Consider the following 17,805-nt stretch of genomic DNA (forward strand, 5'->3'; position numbering starts at 1 on the left):
GGGTGACTTACCAGTTGGCATTGTGGGCAGTCTTTTAATGTCGTTTCGACCATCAGATCCAGTGTTGGGAACCAGACTCTTTCGCGGAGTGCTCTTTTAGTGGCTACTATGCCCCGATGACCTTTGTGTGCTAGGTTTATGACTTCTTGTTGGAGTTCTCGTGGTATAACAATTCTGGTGTCTCGTAGGATGAGTCCATTGGTCGCTATTGATAGTTCGCCATGGACATGCTTGAATGCTGTCAGGTCTTGGTCTTGTGGTCCACTGGCTTGTGGGTGTCGCCAACTGTTCGTTGGGATCCGACGCTTTACTTCTTGTAGTGTGACATCGGCTTCGGTCGATTTGCAGATAGCCGCCAACAGAATGGCTGGGGGTCTTGGTTGATCTACAACAAAGTGGAGGTATTCGTCTGCGATCGATTGTTCTGAGTGACTGTATTTGGTGGGGTGTCTGGACATGTAGTCTGCAGGATTTGCGTCTTTTCCTGGCTTGTGTATGATGGTATAAGTATACTCTTGTAGCCTGAGGCCCCATCGTTCTATCCTCAGTGGCATTTTTGTTCGAGGGTTTACAAAGATCGTGGTTAGTGCTTGATGGTCGGTCACTAGGGTAAAGTGTTTTCCAAAGATGAGTATGTGGAAGTGTTCGCACGCCCATACTACGGCCAGGCTTTCTTTTTCTGGCTGAGAGTATGCTCTCTCAGTGTCTGTGAGACTCCTGCTGGCGTATGCCACTATGTGTCGTTGGTCTTCTTCTATGTCGTATTGTGCCAAGCTGGCTCCTAGCCCTACGGGGCTGGCGTCCACTGTTATTTCCGTTTTCTTTTTCGGATTGAAGTACGCCAGATTTTTGGCTGACTCTACCGATCTCTTGATCTCTCTGAATGCTTCTTCACAGTCGGGGGACCACTGAAATGGCTGTCCTTGTTTGGTCAGTGTTCTCAGTGGGTGGCTTATTGTGGCATAGTCAGGTATGTAACAGGAGCAGTAGCTGTCCATGCCTAGGAATGAGCGGACGTCACCAACATCATCTGGGCTCGGCGTGTCGTTCAGCGCTGCTACCTTTTCAGGGTCTGGTTTCATGCCATGTCCAGAGAATATGTGACCAAAAAATGTCAGCGTTGGCTTGTGAAACTCGCATTTTACTTGGTTGAGTGTGAGGTTGGCTTCCATCAGGGCATGACAGACCTGATCCAGTGCTCTGTCGTGTTCTTGAGTGGTTGCTCCGTAGACTAGGATGTCGTCACTGTAATTTAATACATGAGGGATGTGATGAATTGTTCTTCTGATGTCTTCTTGGAAGATTTCTGCTGCTGAAGACACCCCAAAGCTTAGTCTTTTATACCTGAATAGTCCCAGATGCGTCGAGAACGTTGTGATATATCTTGACCGTTCGTGAAGTTCAAGCTGGTGGTATCCTTTGTTGAGGTCTAGTTTTGCGAATATTTTTGCTCCATTGAGTGACGTGATCATGTCACTGATGTGAGGGCCTGGATGTCTCTCCCTCTCTATGTCTGTGTTGGGTGCTCTCATGTCCACACATAGACGGACTCGGCTAGTGTCTCCTTTCTTTGGGACTACCACCACTGGCGAGACCCATGGTGTAGGTCCATCCGTACTTTCTATGATGTCAGCTTCTAGAAGTTCGTATAGCTCTTTCTCTACGGCTTCTTGCAGGTGAAAAGGAATCTTCCTGTGGTGTTGGGCCACCGGTGGGATTTTTTCATTGATATGCAGTCTTATTTGGCAGTTCTTCATTTTTCCGAGGCCTTGGAAGAGCTTGGGGAACTGTTGGATGACGGTTGGTTTGTCCTCCACTTGAAATAAGATGTCAACCAGTTTTAGTCGCTCGGCAGTGGCCAGACTTAGGAGGCAGTCTGCCTCGGGCCCTTCAATGAAGTGGATGTAGGCCGGTATAGTGCGATCTTGGTACGACAGCTCAGTTACGAACTTCCCCAGACACGGTAGTGGTTTTTTGGACATCCATGTGTATACTCGTATGTGAGCGTCAACTAATTCAGGAGGTGGTCTCATGCGTTGGCACTCTGCGACGGGTAGGTAGTTCAGTGACGCCCCACTGTCCAGCACGAACTTGGTAAGATGAGAACCTACTCTGATGTCTAGCCGCCGATATTCTTTCAGCTGGTCAGGGTCTGCCACACAGTAGACATGTTCGTTTCGGACTCTTGGAATGGGAGAGACAGATCTGGATTCCCTGGATGATGATCGGCGTGACTGATATGTTCGGCAGGAGTGACCGCTCGATTGTGACGACCCAGTGGATGAGTCTCGTCTATCCGGGACTGCTCGGACGTGATGACGACTGCTTGAGTGACGGTGTTGTCGCGGTGGTCCTCGCGGGTCTCTTTTGTACACTGTTACGCACATACTTTCAAAGTGATCATCCCGGCCACACTTTCGGCATCGTTGTCCTAGTGCTGGGCAGGCGTCTGCATGCGGGAAGTCATACCCGCACCTATAGCATTTGAGTTGTTTGTCCGAGTGTCTTTTGTTGTGGCTCATGCTGGTATGTCTCTTGGATGATTGTGTGAGAGTTTCTTCGATCTGTGATGCAGCCCTTGAGGCGGCGATCGTCCATGCGCTGGTCGAGATTGCGTCCTGAATGCTTGTTCTCGTTTCTCTGGTTCTCGCTTCTCCCCTCTGTCGGCTTCCACTTTCTTTGCATGTTCATCGACTTGCTCTTCTATTCTCGTCATTTCTTCAATGTCCTCCAGCGAGTAGCTCTTCTTGAGTAGCTTGCGTCTCAGTGTCTCTGAAGTACAGCCTTCTATGATTCGTAGTCAAAGGGCATCTTCGGTGGAGAACTTGTCGAAGTCGCAGTATCTCGCCAGCCGCCTCAGGCGCGTGACGAATACGCTTATTGTTTCCCCTTGTTCTTGCATGGCGAGATTGAATGTGTACCGCTCATAGTCCACTTTCTTCTTGTGTGCAAACTTGCGATCGAGTGCTTCACATACTTTATCGTACGAGTCCGCAGACTCCATGGGTAGTTCCTTTATTATCTGACCGACTTCTTTTCCGATCAGGTTCTTGAGGGCCATCAGTCGTTCTTCTTTGTCCATTACTTTCGATGTTTTCATAAAATTTGTGAAGTCCTCCATCCATTCTTGCCATCGCAGGCCCATGCCCCTGCCATAATCAAGAGCTAGAGGCTCTGGGCAGCGCAAAAACGAGGCCCCGTACATCCCCATGGGAGTTTGGTCAGCCATTTTTTTCTTTGTTCTTGACTGCTCTTGCAGGCTCTTTCTCGCTCGTCGTTGCGCTCGGTGATGTTTGTTTGCTTCGTTCGTTGCCCTCACCAGGGCTTGTTTGTTACGTTGCACTTGCCAGTGCTTGTTTTCTATGTCTTCTCTGCACTTGCCAGTGCTTGTTTGTTAGGTCTGTTGCATTTGCCCGTGTTTGTTTGTTGGATCTATTACACTCGCCAGTGCTTGTTTATTGTCTTCTTTGCACTCGCCAGTGCTTGTTTGTTGGGTCTATTGCACTCGCCAGTGCTTGTTTGCTGTCTCTGTTGCATTCGCTAGGGTTTGTTTCCCAATTCAGGTCTTCTGCCTGACTTCAAAATGGCCGCCGATGATCCCTTGCAGGGTATTGGACAATGCTGCCTGACTCTAAAATGGCCGCGCGGGAATCTCGTTTCTGGCGAGATTTCGGACGTTGACGTTTTTCTTGTTTTCTTCACCGGGGACACAGTTAATCGCCGCTTTCACTCACCGCATGCAGCCAGGATCCACCGCTGGAGTCACAAACAGGTAGGGCAGCTTTCTTTTGCTTCTACCACCGGGGTGGGCTCCCGGTGGGGACTTTGGCCAGTGTGCTTGGGCCTCTTCACACGAGGCGGGCTCCCCTGTTTCCGCCACCGAGGTGGGCCCTCGGTGGGCGCTGTAGGCAACGCGCTTCCGCAGCCGAGGTGGGCTCTAGGTGGGCGCTGCGGGTAACGCGCTCAAGCCTCCACGCACGAGGCGAGCTCCGGTCTTTCCGCCGCCGGGGTGGCTCCCGGTGGGCGTTATGGGCAACACGCTCAATCCTCCGGACGTGGGGCGAGCTCCAGGCGGGTCACTAACCACTGGGTGCCCAGTTACCCTTCTTCACGCACGCGTGGGGACAGGACACCTTCGTCGCCAGATGTAGTGTCGCTCTTTCTACAGATTGCACGCAGACACGGTTGAATGTACTAGCTCATTTATTCAGCTCCTTCTTTGTACAGGGCTAATGGCTAACTGCCGGTCCTGGTCCCCGACTCCTCCCTTTCTGCCCGCCCTCGTCCCACTTCGGGCAGGTCCTAGTGACTGCCATGTGTGGGCATCACTACACCCCCCACCTGGTAGAACAGAGAACAAGGAAACTGACAGAAGTATTTTTTTTATTTTCATGTTCCCTGTTTTATGGACCTGGGATCTATAAGAAGTCGCCTTACGTCCAGAAGGGAACGAGTGTAAAGGGAGTCCAGAAAACGATGGAGCCCCTACCAGACAGTGGACGATATAAAGCATTCTTTTGGAAATCTGAAAATAAAAGAGAAAACTGTATTTTTTTTTTTTTTAAACTTTTTTTTATTGTTTTTTTCCCCCTTTCATCCCGTGGTGGTGGGAAGAGGTAGATCATCAAAACATACATCAAACAAGAACATATAGAAAAAAAATTATATAAGCATCATGAGGAAATATCAATAAAAATTAATTAATTAATTTGCAACCCATTTTTCAAATGGTGCCCAGTTCTTAGAGGCGATTAGGCGTCTTCTCTTTCCTCTAAAAGGCTGTACTGAAGTCTCGAGTTTATACCAAGCCAGCATCCTGGCTTTCCAATGACAAAAAGTAGGAGGTTCAGGATTAATCCAAAGCGAAGTAACACACAGTCTAATCATTGCCATAGATATAAAAAGAAAAGCTTGTAAATGTCTTGTTTTTTCCGGAGCCGTAGAGTATTCATAGCCGGTAATTACCATTTAAGCAGTTATTTTAACAGAAGTTTGAGTAATCTGCATGAGAAAAGTTTCAATTTGATTAAAAAAAATAGATAACTCCGGACAACTGAAAAACATATGAACAGAATCTGCAGAAGGAAATTTACATCTGGCACAGAATGACCCTTTACCCCCACGAACCACCCCCCATTTAACAAGTTTTGCCGGTGTATAATAAAGATTAAACATAGACATATAGCTTTGAGATCGAAGGGTGCCTGATACCAAAACCGATCTGGCTAATACAAGTGGGTATTTTAGGTCAATAATAGGTACTCCAAATTTTGTCGCCCATTTGTCATTCTGATAATTAAGGTCGTCAGGAAGTTGGGATAAAAAAGTTTGATATAAATTGCCAATTTTCATTTTCCTTCTGATAGATTCTACTATAACAAGTTTTTGGAACATTATTGGGTGTTGAGGAAGCTTATTTTCTAGAAAACTTCTCAATTGAAGATATTTTAAAAAATGATTAACGTGGAGATGAAATTTCTCCTTTAAAAACGAAAAGGAAGCTATTTGGCCTGAATCGAAAAGATCACCTATCTCCCTTACACCAAGAGTTATCCAAATATTTGCTACCCCCTCTTGAAAGATCATTGGAAGTAATCTAGAGGCTGTTAATGGGGTATAATAAATTATCTTAGAAATGTTAAAGTGTCGTCGCACTTTTTGCCATATTGAAAATAATGCCCATAGTACCTTAAATTTGTTTTTTTTTAAGTAACTAGGTTCGAGTATACGAGTAAGTACCCCTTTTATAGAATCTCCCAAGGATATTGAATATATTGAAGGAGAAAGATGAGCTGTAAGTTCAGCAACATCCCCTAAAAGAGGGACAGCAAAATGTTGAACCATGGCTGCCCAGTAATAAAATGTTAAGTTTGGGACTGTCCACCCCCGCGATCCTGTGGAAGGCATGTCCATTTAGCAGCCCGTCTTGGTTTACGGTATGACCATAAAAATCGTTGGCATATTCTTTCCGCTTTCTTCAAAATTAGAGATGGTATTAATAATGGGATAGATCTAAAAAAATATAAAAATGTAGGGAGAACAAGCATTTTGAGGATATTAGGTCGGCCAAAGAGCGAGAGGTGTAGATGATCAAGGCGTTCCAATTTGTTATGAAGAGAATCAATAGTAGAAGAATAATTCAAATCTAAGATCTGATCTACATCAGGCGCAATTTGAACCCCAAGATATGTTGCGACAGTGGTAATAGGAGCTTGTGAAATAGGCATGGCCATGGATTGTAGAATTTGGGTTTTTGCGATGTTTAATTTGTACCCCGAGATTATACCAAATTGAGCTGCCAAAGTCTCCAGTGCGGGAAAAGATTGAGAGACATTGTCAGTTAGCACTACAATATCATCAGCATATGCCAATGACTTATATTTAATTCCATGCACTATAACAGGGGTAATGAGATGGGAATTTTCTATTAGGGATAAAAATGGGTCAATAAATAAAGCAAAAAGAAGGGGGGAGCAAGGGCAACCTTGCCTGGTACCCCTGCTAATGGAAAAATAATGTGATTCATTACCAGAAATACGAATTTTGGCCATTGGAGATATGTATAAAGCTTGTAGAGCTTGGATGAATTCGGATGCATAGCCCTTCCAGGACATAACGGACCACAAATACCCCCAGGAGACCCTGTCAAATGTCTTCTCGGCATCCAGCAGGATCACCCCGAGGGCAGAGTTTGTGGTCCTTGCCCAATCCAGAAGTGCCAGTACTCGCCTGATGTGATCAGTCGTATCCCGACCGGGAATAAACCCGTGTTGGCGAATAGAAACCAAAGGGAGAATTGTTTGGTTTAGACGAAGGGCGAGTATCCTTGAAAAGATTTTGCTATCTGTATTGATTAATGCGATCGGACGATATGAAGCTGGGTTTAATTCATCCTTACCTTTTTTCCTAAAGAGTACAATAGTCGAATGTCGCCATGAATCGGGAATTGATCCAGACTGAGCAAGACGAAAGACTTCTAACATTTGCTGCCTGAATAGATGTGAGAAGGTCTTATAAAATTCAAGATGAATAAGATCTGGCCCTGCAGCTTTGCCATTAGAAAGAGATTTCATGGCGATCAGAACTTCCTCCCAGCTGATAGGTTCGGCGAGGATTTGATTCTGGTCGTCTGTAACTCTGAGAGTACCCAAGGATTGGAAAAATTGATCTAGCCCAGTTTGTTGCTGTAAAGTTATATTAGTTTCTTCCGTATATAAAGTTGTGTAGAAGTCAACAAAAACATCTAAAACACCAGCACTTGTGTCCTGAATAGTACCAGAACTATCTTTAACCTTAATTATCTGATTAGCTATGGCCCTTTGTCGTAGACGTTTTGCTAAGACCTTACCCGAATTTTCACTGAGTTCATACATAGTAGTTCGGAATTGAAAGTATTTAGTGGCTACATCTTTATATAAGGGTTCTAAGAAATTAGATTTGGCTATAGCAACTAATTTCATGCTAGCTGCTATGTCTTCTCCCTTACGAATATTAGAGCTTAGATCGAGTTCAGCTTGTTGAAGAGCTGAGAGTCTAGTTTTTACAGCTTGCTGCTCAGTCTTCCAGCGATAAGAAGCAAATCTTTTGGTTTCGCCACGTAACGCGGCCTTGAATGTATCCCAGACAATACCGACCGGAGCAGTACCAGTGTTAATTGAAAAAAACTCTAAAATCCATGAGTTAAGTTGTTCTTGATATAGTTTGTCAACTAAGAGTTTCCTATCGAATGTCCATGATCTGATTTGATTAATTGGACGATCCCAGGGAAAGCTAAAAAGAATAGGGTTATGATCAGATATTGTCCTTGGGTTGATTTCAATCTTACCAGATCCAACAATTTGAAGAGAGGTAAAGACATAATCGATGCGGACCATTTTGCTATGAGGTATCGAATAATAAGTAAAACCCGCTTGATTTGGATGATGATAATGCCATGTATCCGACAAACCATGTTCAACCAGGAGAGTCCGTAGTGCCTTATAAACTTGAGGCTTCCGTCCAACATATATATTATGTTTTAGTATGTCTAAGTGACTGGGAATATTTATATTAAAGTCTCCACAAAAAAACAACGGATGAGGCCACATAGCTAGCTCTAAATTTAGATCCCTTATAACCTGTGGGTCATCTAGATTAGAAGCATAGATTGAGCAAATAGAAAAAAGACGGCCCTTAATCGACAATTCTACTATTAACCATCTACCAAAATTGTCTTGTTTTACTCTTTTAACAAGTCCTAGCCCAGTCTTTAAAATAATAGCAACTCCCCTGATTGTAGAGGTCTGTCGGGTACAAGCCACCAACTCATAACCCAAAAATCTAAGACATGCGCGATTACCCCATGGGATATGGGTTTCCTGCAGGCAGATGATATCCACCTGCATTATCTTCAACAACTCAAAGAGAACTCTGCGTTTCTTAGGATCATTTAGACCACATATGTTCCAAGTTACAAACTTCAATCTAGAAACAGCCATGATGTTTGGTACAACACCGAGAGCAGTAAATAGACATGAGACCTTTTATGACAAATAAAAATGCAATCAAGCTGTTTTTTGCTGAAAAATATGCAGATTAATATCACCTCATATGCATTTGAGAAATGACACAAATAATGAGAAAACAGGATAATCAACTCTGAGCACCACCACCACCACCACCACACCACCACCCCACAACGCACCCCAGTTGAACCACCCTCCCTGCCACATCCAACCCCCTACCCAGAGATCTCCACCCCCCCTCTCCCCCCATAGTGGGCATCAGGACCAGAGTCCTTGTGATGGTTGAGTTAGCGTTACACACACGCCGCTGAACTCATAGTGTTCCCCCACTTTCAGATTACCGATGACCCTGAGACAGCCTAGATAAGCAGAAATTTTTTTTAGATCCATATATATATCTAAGGGGTCATCGAATAAAAAGAGAGCTATGATATAGAGTAAGGCAGAAAAGAAATAATTACTATCGTATGTTACTCAATCAGAAAACATTTGCCTAAAATTATATTGAGTCCAGAAACTCCTTAGCAACAATCTCCGACATGAAAAACCTTGTCTGGCCTTTAAAAAGAACTTTCAGTTTTGTTGGAAAAAGCAAAAAAGCCTGGGCCCCCTTAGCCTGGAATAGAGGAATCTGTTGCCGGAGGTGCCAGCGACGAGTAACCGTCTCTGAACAAAAATCTGGACGCACAAAAAATTGACATCCCTTGGCAGATCGTTTCTTATTAGGTCTAGCAAGGTCAAATATACGTTCACGGGCAAGGAAATTATTAAAGCAGATCAAGATGGCACGAGGATAGATGTTTTTTGCAGCGGTGGATTGTTTTCTACTGTTTAACGGAAAGCGATGTGCTCTTTGGATTTCAAGGTTCCAGTCCCACTGAGTAACCTCGGGAAAGGCTTCAGAGAAAAGCTCCACTATAAACCGCCGTGGATCGTCACCTTCTTTATTTTCCTCTATCCCCAGAACGGGGAGATTATTCCTTCTTGCGCGGTTTTCAAGATCAGTAAGCTTCCAGAGAATGTCCTTGCGTTGTTCTTTGACCTCCGTAGCTAGTTCTTTCTGAGTAGCAGCAGCATCTTCCAAAGCAGAAATCCTTTCTTCTGCTTCGGCAACCCTAGTGGTGGTCTCGGTACATGTTTTAATAACCCGTCTTAAGGAATTCTGCATTTTGCGACAGGCCCCCTGTGTTCGCATATTTTCTTGTTTGGTTGCCTCCCTATGCATAAGGATAGTTTGATAGATTGTTACTAATGAAACCTCTCCGGGAGCCTCTGGCATGAGTAGAACAGTACCTTCGCCGGTTTTCTGCGAATTTAGATCAGTAGAGAGGCCGTTGAGGGAGTCCTGCAGATTAGACATAGATGATGGCTTAGTGCCGGAGGCTTTGCGAACAGTATTGGTATTCAAATCTTTCAGTGACTGATTAACACGCCAGTCTGCGGAGTCACTGTCATAGTCAGACCACTGCAACTCGGGACCATCAGCGTCTTCCTCCCCGGATGCAGAAAGATCGGAGACTGAATAAAAGTTCTCATTAGAGTCGCTAACCTCGGACCCCCAGGTATCATGAGAAGACGCTGTAGGTAACTCCTGTGTAACTGCTATATGATTAGTAACAGATTGGACTCCATTATCCAGCATGCACTGGGGTGGTAGGGTTTGACATGCAAATGGCTCTAGAATAGCAGCAGTAACAGAGACTGATTCTGTAGTTGGGGTAATACCATTAGCAAGGACAGGCGGCTCAGAGAGAGGGGGGGCCATTGGAGATATGCTGTGAGATGAGGGGCAAAGAAACCACGGTACTCACCCCCCCCCCCTTGTAGCAAGTCCTGCAGCTGTCGGATTTTCCTCTTGCACAGCAGCGATAAGTCCAACGTCAGTGATGAGATTTTTCCCCTTTCCTCCATGTTTGTTAAACATTGCTGGCAATGTTTTGTCCTTAATGACATTACCCACAGGAGTCAATGAAATGGGTTTGTCAATAGTGCGGGTCTTTTGCGTCACTGCAGGATTTGCTGTTGCAGCGTTCTTCGGGTCGGTCCCCTGTTGCCCGCGACCCGCGCTGCGAGATTTCAAGGCAGCAGCTGCCGCTTTAGTGAGAGCCTTTGGAGGCATTTTCGGCGTGTCAGTGATAATGTGGAGCGTTATCGAACAGAGGAACCAGTAACCTGTGGAAAAGAGAAAGGATCAGCGCTGACCGGTGAAAGCAGGTAAGAGACTGCAGGAACGCTAGAGGAATGATACCGGGGGTCGCCCGGAGCAGACGGGTTAGAAAAAAGTTGAAATGCCGCTGTGAATGAGTCGCTAATCCGTCAAGTAGATAATGGCCTTTGAAACGCTATTCTCCTCTCACGGCAGGAACGAAAGGCTCATAGAGGGTCCGCTAAGGCTCAGCGGTGAAAACGCCAACTCACTCGGCCGAGAGCACGGCCGCCATCTTGCCGAGAAAACTGTATTGAAGGCAAAAAAAATCTCTTTGCCCCAACTTGGTGTGTGTACTAGTCCCTTACCCACGCAACAGCAGCACACATAGAGAGAGGAAATAACAAGGAGAAATAAGGATATTTCTTCTCATTGTGCCTCCCTAACTCCACCCCTGGGGTGGTGTAAAAATTCAGACACATTCACAGGTTTACAATTCCTTGTAATTCTGGTAATGCTTCAGATTCCATGGGTGTTGCGCGGGAGCACCCACAGTAACACCCATGGGTCGCCCTTTTCACGCAGTGTTCTGCATAAAAGGTGCACATATTTACAAGGCCATATAAAGCCACGGAAAGTGGCATTGTGTGGCCATGTAAATATGCTGTGTTACCAGAGCGTCAAAAAATGGACAGTCCGGCGGTTCAAATATGCCCTTAGGGTCCTCGTAAATAAGACCCTCCAAGTCTACGTACAGCAACACAGTGTTGCTTCCGGCACTATTATTCATGGCACAAGGTGGAATTGTAAAAACTGCCCTTTATGTCTGCAGCACGTGCATATGTTTGCTGATTTTGTTATCATTTAATAAGTCCAACTACGTGTGAATGTTTGCTCAATGCTCCAATACATAATGTAAACTAAACAACATTAACCTGTTTTGACTTGAACTTTTGTGAACTGTTTATTTTATAACCCTGCAATCTCCTCAGGTGTCTCTGCAAAAATGACTTTTTGACCTGAATTTTGACCCTTTGTCCTGAATTTTTACTGTCAGTGTCCAGAATTTTCCTTCCTGCCAGGTGGTCACCCTAACCTGCATCCTACCTCCCTTCCCCTTTTCCTTTTACCTTTTCTTGCTTCCATATTTTCGACCTTTGACCCGTGAGCCTTTCTTCCTTCACCCTTCTTTTCCAGTTTCGTTCCTCGCATTGTTTTCTTGTGTACATTTCCCTTCCCCACAGCTCCATTTACTGCTGCCAGCCCTTTTTACATCTTTTCCTCATTTCTGTCTCTTTCCTTGAACCTGGCTCATTTAGCAGCCGTTCTCTGCAGAGTGCTAACAGAAGATTGGAAAGACACGAAAAGAAGACCTCTAGCGGGCCTCAAGGAGGGGGTGGTACACTGTGTGCAGTGGCGTAGCTAGACACTTTGCCGCCCATGGCGGTCCCTGCCTTTGCTGCCCCGCGCATGGAAAAACGAGGTGTGGGAGTGTGTGCCAGCGGATCCTGGGCCTTATTTATGAAGGCCTTGCGCTGCCGGTGCGTCACTTTTTCCCATGTTAAAAGTGACGCACCGGCGGCGCAAGGCCTCCATAAATAAGGCCCCCTGTTTGCTGCCCTGCAGCAAATGCATGTAAAAGCGGGAGGCCGCCGCCACCAAATCTCATGCCGCCCGGGGCGTACTGCCCCCCCCCACCCCCCTCCCCCCATTGCTACGCCACTAATGACGTGACTTCCGCCATCGGTAACCAGTGGCACAAATTAAGGGGCATATTATCAAGAACGGCGTTAAAATTATCGCTGCATTAGTGGTAGCTAAAGCGCCGATAATGGGCTTGATAATATGCCCTTGTGAATTCCCATAGAAGCCCAGGTTTTGATGTGAACCTGGGCTTCTATGGGAATTCACAAGGGCATATTATCAAGCCCATTATCGCCGCTTTAGCTGCTGTTTCCTGCCACTAAAGCGGCGATAATTTTAACGCCGTTCTTGATAATATGGCCCCAAGCTCTTTGTTTAGCCGATCCAGTCCTGGTTTAAAATGGAAAAAAGCAAACCATCAAGTGTCAGGATTTAAAGCAAAACTGGGTATTTATTACTTTGAGCACTCCAAGCCTGCATGCAGCGGCTTCAGATTTGAAACTTTGTCCTTTCTTTTGATACCCCTCTTCCTGGAACCTCCGCAGCTCCTGCTGGAATGACGTCATGGAGCTTCTCTTTAGTGCTGGCAGCAAGTCATCCAGCAAGGGATCCGTGGAATAAGCGGATGCGGGGGAACTGTGAGCTCCCTTAATGACAACAGCAGCTGCTGCTACAAGGCAGAGTGGAGACCTGGACTCCTGCCAGACCTGCAGAGGCAGATGGCAGAAATAACACAGAGTTCACCAGTCTCCTGATTACATGCACATGCATTCTGGGAACTGTAGTCCTTCTTTTCTAATAAGGGTGAATGGCTCTACGAAATGTAGAAGGAAAACAAGATATCAGGCTTCCAGGAGCTGCTGACGCCGGTCCACCATTGCTTAGAAAAAATATTAGCAGAATAATAAAGTGTACATAAATAAAGAAGCAAAATGTAAAGTTGAACATTTTAGGTGTTAATTTGAAATTTGAGGCTAGAAAATGTAAGTATCTCTGATTGATTTGTGGGAGCAGTGCAAGCGCAGCAAGCTGAATACATTATGGACGCTGAGTGGCTTCAATTAAATTTAAAAAAGCTAAAATCTTCTCTCTAAAATACATTTTTGGGTTTGTGTTATATTTGTGAAATCAATCAAATATTTCATAATTTGTGTATTTGTTTGATGAATGGTTGTTTCTGCATTTTACACGTACTCAAATATAAAAAATGCTCAACCAGGGCCCTAGTTTCCAGTAATGGCTCAGGGGGGATCCCCAGTTTCCAATAATAATTTAGTCAGGGTCCCTGGGGTCCAGTAAAGATTAACTGGGGGTCAACAAAAGTCCAAAGGTTAAGCCACTGTTGTAAAGTGTTCCTGACTGAAATCCCATGAATGGTTGAAGATTCCAGTCTGTTGTCAGCTTTGTAGCTTTTAGTATAACCAAACTGTTGCAGTAATTATCCATTGTGTAGTGCACAATCAGTCAAAAATGTGCCATTGTTGTGCTGCGTATAATCTAAAATGTGAATTTCCAGACATTTCCATCCATAACAGAAACTGGTCCAGTTTTGCGGAGGCGTGTGGTCAGGAGAGCCAGTATGTCAGTTTCAAATGCTGTGAGGTTTTGTCACTGGCCTGTAACAAACTGCTGACATATTTCCTTGTTTGGTCAGTGCTCATCGCCAAATGTGAAGACATAGGAAGCCGCTGATAGCAGCGAGCACTGTTGCAGAGCTCCCAGATCCCTGCATGTGTAGCCCATCCACTCCAGGTTTTCCTTTGCATTTTGGGACTTGTACTGTTCACCCAATTATTAACAAACACAACACAATGATGGACGGAGTGCGGGAACTTTCAACTACTCACCCACAGTCAAGAGATCCGGGTGTAATCTGTTTTTCTTTTGGTCACTATGCCGCCCCAGTTTGAACACAGCCATCAGCCTTGACACTGCTTCTCATGGAAACAGTTCAGCCTGAACTGCTAGGCTAGGTCTGTCCTGGACTGGAAACCAGCATCCTGGGACCGGTTTCAGAGCATCACCTCTCATCAGACAGGCTTAGCTTGAATCCAGAGGCACAGCGAGAAGAAACCCATGTCTGGGCATACCCTTGGCTACTTAGGGCGAGCTAAATAACGTTGGATTAAACCCAGATCGGTCACTGGAGATGAGTGTTTAAAAAGTTTCAACACTCCACCCATCATTTTATTTTGTGATGTTGCTTTCTGCGCCCTAATTGGCTACGGGTATGCCCAGACATGGGTCTGATACTCACTGCACCACTGGATTCAAGCTAGCCTGGCTGATAAGGTGTGATACTACAAAACCAGTCCCAGGGTGCTTGTTTCCAGTCCAGGGAGGACCTGGCTTGGCAGTTTGGGCAGGACTGTTTCCATGGGCAGCTGTGTCAAGACAGGTTTGCATATGGCTGGATCCACACTGGAGTGACGTGGGTAGCAAAATAATGATGGATTTGACCCAGATCTGTTTTTCTTTTTTTTAGAGTTTTATACAGTGCAAACTAGACCAGAGACATCGGGTATCAGAGCGCTTTACATAGCACCAGTTTCGTTACAGAAGGACACATTGATCATTTTTGTTAGGCACGAGGAGATTAAGTGATTTGCCCAGAATCACAGGATGTTGAGGGTCGTTGCTGAGACTCAAACCCGGTTCCCCAGCTATGAGGTCAACCGCTTTAGCCATAATGCTACATCTTCATCCATTGACTGGGGGTGAGTGTTTGAAACGTTTCAACACTCAATCCATCATTTTATTTTGTGATGTTGCATCCATTATTAATCTAGTAGAGCAAAAATACAAAGCAAAATCTTGTAATGAGCTACTCGTGCCTGATCCCGGGCACCTTGAGAGCTCTGACTGTTGGATGCTTTCAGAGTGAGTGTGCAGAACATTCAAGCTGTGTTGGATTTACGTGGAAAGTTCTCTCTCATTGTGTATAATAATAATAACAGAATTTATAAGAGCACGAACAGCTACCTCAAACAGAGGTGTTCCGGCGCTAAAAGCAAGACAGGAATGTGAACCGCTAGATCCACAAGCGCTAGCCTGTCCCTAAGGATTGAGGCTAAAGAGCCAAGTTTTCTGAGCTTTCCCAAAGATTGGCTCGGATTTTATCTGTCGCAAGAAGTTGGGCAAAGCGTTCGAAAGCTCAGTAGCCACAGCAACAAAGGATCTCCCTCCAATTCGTGCTTTCTTGAACCTCAGGACGCACAATAGGTTCAAGGAGCTTGATCTCAGGAGCCGGTTTTGTTTGTAGCTGCATAAGCGCTGCTTCAGGTAGCTCTAGCATTTACCCTGAAAAGAGCGGAAAGCAAGTGTCATGGCCTTAAATTCCATTCTCCTTGCCATGGGCAGCCAGTGGATTTTCTTAATGTGTGGCGAGATATGGCAACAGCAGGGTACTCGCCTAATCATTCTTGCCGCCACATTTTGGACCATTTGCAGCCTTTAATCAGGTATGCAGGTAAACCTACATAAAGACTATTCGCGTAGTCCAATCTAGACGTCACCGTAGCGTGTATGACCACTCGGCGGAAGTCCTCAGGTAGTAAATGGATGAATTTACGTAGGCTTTTCAATTTGCCAAAGCAGGCCGATAACACCTGCTTAATCTGACCTTAGAGGGAAAGGTCCGTCTCCCATTTACCCCTAGGTTTTTTGCTGAGGATGCCGAAGTGGGTGGAAGGCACATTTCCTGCGGCCACCAAAGATCGGCAAGCGGTGGGCGGGTATTTCCAAAGAATAATACTTCAGTTTTATTGGCATTAAACTTCAGCTTGTTGCTATTCATCCATAGGGATATATCTGCCAAGCAGCCTTTAAAGTTCTCGAGGGCTTTGTCCGCTTGTTCTTTAAAAGAGAACACCATCTGGGTGTCGTCAGCGTAAGATATCGCCTTCACTCCCCAGTTGGCAATAAGCGAGAACAGCGGGGCCAAATAGCTATTAAAGAGTAGCGGGCTGAGTGCTGAACCCTGAGGGACTCCACGCCAGAACTGCTTGCGTTTGGATTTGTGTGCTTGTAGAGCAATCTGTTGCGTCCGGTTGGAGAGAAAAGAGTTCAGACATTTCAACACCGACGCCCCCACACCGATATCTTTGAGTCTGCACAGCAGTATTGCATGGTCCACCGTGTCAAACGCAGCTGACAAATCTAGGAGACCAGTATTGCTGATGTTCCTGCGTCCACTGTCATTCTTATTGATTCTGAGAAATGAAATGAATGAAATGAAATGAAAAGAGATTTATAAAGCGCATGGTTGCCCTCGAGCGTCCCAGCGCTAAAAACACAGGACCAGCACCCAAATACAACTGAAGAGGAAGCCTAAAGGGGGAAAAGATAAGTTTTCAATGCTTTGCGGAATCTCACTAGATTGGATTCTTTCCGCAGGGCCATCGGTAGAGCATTCCATAGTTGGCCAGCATTAATAGAGAACCGGCGACCGCCGGACCTCACCTTTTTGGCTCTGGGTATCACCACAAAATTGCCATCATCCGAGCGAAGGGCTCGCGTAGGTTTATAAGGGCGCACCAGGTCTCTAAGGATTGGAGGGCCTGATCCTTGCAAAGCTTTAAACACGATGCAGAGGGATTTGAATTTTATGCGGGCTCGAATTGGAAGCCAATGCAGGGCCTTAAGAGCAGGCTTAGCTGATGATCTTTTGGCAGTACCAGTGAGCAATCGTGCAGCCGCATTCTGAGCTCTTTGGAGCACATTCAGAGTGGATTCTGGTGAGGCAAGGAATAAGGCATTGCTATAATCCAGCCTTGACATGACTAATCCTTGCACCAGTAGTTTCCGGGAATTTTCAGGGAGTAACGGGAGGATCTTCCGTACTGACCTGAGCAGTCCATAGCAAGTCCCTGCCACTCGTCTAGCTTGAGTGGTCATTGACAGTTCAGGTTCTAGCCAGACCCCTAGACTTTTTATTGCTTCTTTGGGAACTGGGGGGGCACCTAGACTGGCCGGCCACATGGATTTAGGAAGTGTAGTACACAGATTACCAAGAAGCATCAGCTCCGTTTTGGTCCCGTTCAGTTTAAGCCGGGAGTCCGACATCCAAGACATGATGTTAATTAAACATGATGCGAACTTTTCCCCATGGCTTTCCGAGAGGGACAGCGAGACGATCAATTGAGTGTCGTCTGCGTAGGTTGCAATTTTCACCCCGAAGGGTGAAACCACCGCCTCCAGTGGGGCCATGTAGATGTTAAAAAGCGTAGGGCTCAATGAAGAGCCCTGCGGTACTCCACACTGGAGGGGGGTAGGCAAAGATCTAAGATTTCCTTCGCAGACCTGATAGGTCCGGCCACTCAAGTACGACGCGAGCCATTTGAGGGCCGACCCTCTCACTCCAATCTTCCCCAAACGGTTGATCAGGATATTATGATCGACCGTATCAAATGCAGCGCTTAGATCCAGGAGGACCACAGCAGCGGATCCTCCTGAATCCAAGATGCATCTGCCTTCCTCCACCATTGAAATCAAGGCCGAGTCGGTTCCCTG

Source organism: Lissotriton vulgaris, chromosome 12, assembly GCF_964263255.1.
Source record: "Lissotriton vulgaris chromosome 12, aLisVul1.2, whole genome shotgun sequence".
Lineage (NCBI taxonomy): Eukaryota > Metazoa > Chordata > Amphibia > Caudata > Salamandridae > Lissotriton > Lissotriton vulgaris.